Source organism: Andrographis paniculata, unplaced genomic scaffold, assembly GCF_009805555.1.
Source record: "Andrographis paniculata isolate CXL003 unplaced genomic scaffold, ASM980555v1 Contig21END, whole genome shotgun sequence".
Taxonomy (NCBI): Eukaryota; Viridiplantae; Streptophyta; class Magnoliopsida; order Lamiales; family Acanthaceae; genus Andrographis; species Andrographis paniculata.
The window spans coordinates 487,499-490,103 of NW_026137502.1; the positions used below are offsets into that span (position 1 = coordinate 487,499).

The 2,605-nt window shown below is 28.1% G+C and overlaps 1 long non-coding RNA gene across 1 annotated transcript; it reads left to right on the forward strand.

Moving 5' to 3' along the window:
- Positions 1-840: 840 nt before the first annotated feature.
- On the forward strand, positions 841-2,195 carry LOC127245016 (uncharacterized). Its single transcript, XR_007837358.1, has 2 exons — positions 841-996; positions 1,834-2,195. It is a non-coding gene; the product is annotated as an uncharacterized LOC127245016 (long non-coding RNA).
- The last annotated feature ends 410 nt before the right edge of the window (positions 2,196-2,605 follow it).

The window sequence follows — 2,605 nt, forward strand, 5'->3', positions numbered from 1 at the left end:
ATTATTATGAATTTATAAAATTATAAAGGTAGTGTGATAGAGGTAATGATTATATAACGAATGTTAAAAGAGGTGATTTGAATATTAATGTGCATATGATATGGACATAAGAGATAAAAGTAATACAGTATAGACACTCACTGTAACAAATGCTTTAAGTTAAACGATGTAATGACTACTTTGAGAAATTTTCTAATTTATAATCTATGTTAAAAATATAGTGATATTGTTGTAAATATATTGAACTGTAAAAATATTATTATAAAAAAAATGAATAAAAACACATCCTCGTACGCAAGATTGTCTGTGGAGAGCCGGATAGAATGACAAATGAGGGACCGAATTAGTATATTTTTTACTTTCACATAATTTTACAATAGGAATTTATTTTTAATCATACTCTTTATTTTTATTATATCAATTGAATATTCTCTATATATTCTATTTTATATAACTTTTAAATTTTTTTTAAAAAAATATCAAATATTATATTGTTTTTATATATTTAAAGGGTGTTTGAAAAATAATTTTTCAAAAAACTTTTAGTTGTTTAACTATTTAAAAACTTAATCTAAGTATTTTGTAATTAGTTTCAAAAGACTCATTTTTAAAACCTTAGATATTTCAATTTTTCATAATAATCTTTTCACTTTAGTTTTTTTTATTTCTTTTTTGTTCTTACGAATTAAATATTAATCTCACACATATTAATATATATTTTAGGGTAAAATCCATTATATCCCTGTGTTTTAATTTAAAAATACAAAATCTCCTTTTCAAATAACACTAATAACATCTGTGTTTTGTAAAATATAACACAAAATAACCAACCACAATTAATTAACACAATTGGGATTCACGCTCTCCATTTAAAATTACTCAAGCAACCCTATTATATCTTCTTCAAAACCTTCGAATCAAGGATGGGGATTGCATTTTCTTTGATGATGAGTGATGACGGCTCATGTAATTACCGCGGTGGATGCTACAGAGTAGGTAAGTTTTCCTTTTTGAATTTAAACTTTTCGTAGTAGTCGATTTCACATTTTTGTGAATGTATCGGATTGCGAAAATTGAATTCATGGGTGACAGAATTATTTAACGGGCTTGGGTTTGTGATAGATTTGAATGAGTTTATTTCGAAAGTATTCGGTTTGGGTTTGTGTTCGATTCAGCTGAGTTGATTCCGAAAGCATTGGTTTGGTTTTGGGTTTGTGTTCGATTCAATTGAGTCAATTGTAAAAGCATCGGATTTGAGTTTGTGTTTGATTCAACTTAGCCGATAGCAAAAACCGAACTTTTCTAATGGGTGATGTATATTTTGTTCAACGTTAATAGGTTTCAACTTACCTTCGCAATTGTTTATTCTGTTAATGGGTTTGCGTTTGATTTTGTATTGTGAATGTACATTTAGGTCTTATATAAGTGTATATTTTTTTAGATTTTTTTAAGAAATGAACAAAATTAAGTAATTTATAATTGAATGATTTTTTATTTTAATGTAGAAGATTATTAGAAACCAAACTATATAAGCCCAAGGCAAATTATTGAAGGTACAAGTAAAGTTCTATTTGTAGTTTCAGTAATGTTTGCTCTATCGTAGACTTTGATAAAAGTATTTATGTCCATTAGTTCATTGAAAGCAAAATATAGAAGCAATATTGGCAAGTTTTATTTGAGAAACATGAGTATGTTAAGCCGACGTGGAAGATACGTTGTTGTTAAAGTTGTTGGGTTCACAAAAAAAAACGAAGGTAAATCATTTTGCAATTGTAAGCTTGGGTGATGTGACTTTTTTTTTTGTTGATTGGAACTTTTGAATCCACCATTAAGGAATACGAGAAGCCCGCACAAAGTATATGAATTCGATGAAAACAAGGTTGTTTCAAGGGGTGAATATGCATGATCTTGAAGAGAATGATACTAAAGATCTTACGAATACCAAATTGCATCATTTTGAAAAAAAATAAATGTATATCCTCGTTGCTATTATAATCATCACATGTATTGTCTTGATTAAGTATATTAACTTGTAATATTGATTATACGATGAAGTTGTTACATTCCCCCTAAGAACACCTATGATTGTACGTTAGATTTTGTATTAGTAGTTATTTGAAGTAATTGCATACTCTATGTTGTATGAAACGACTCTTGTTGGTATCGCTAGTAAGTTTATTTTCCGCCTTCGTTTCTATGTGTCTTTATTGTATTGTGTTTTGGTCTTGTGTAAGATATGATACAAGGTATATTGATTTCATACTATGTGTCTTCTTTACTAATGTGGTGTTTTCTAATTTGTTGCTTGGTGGAATCTTTCTTGTAGATGTTATATGCTCTTGAAACGATGTCTTTCATGCCTCACTTAAAGCATCTTTATCAGGCTCTTCTCCCATTCCAACCTATGATAAGCTGCACTATTGATTAAATTGTTTAAAAAAATTAGATAGATAGAAAACCATTAAAAAAAAAATCAAATCCATAAGTAGCACCTTCAGCCTTTGATTGTCCAAAATGAAGCAAATAACAAGAAAAACATGTACCATCGGATTAACAATAATGACTCAAAATTATTTCCCTCAACACTATTGAAAAAATATCAATC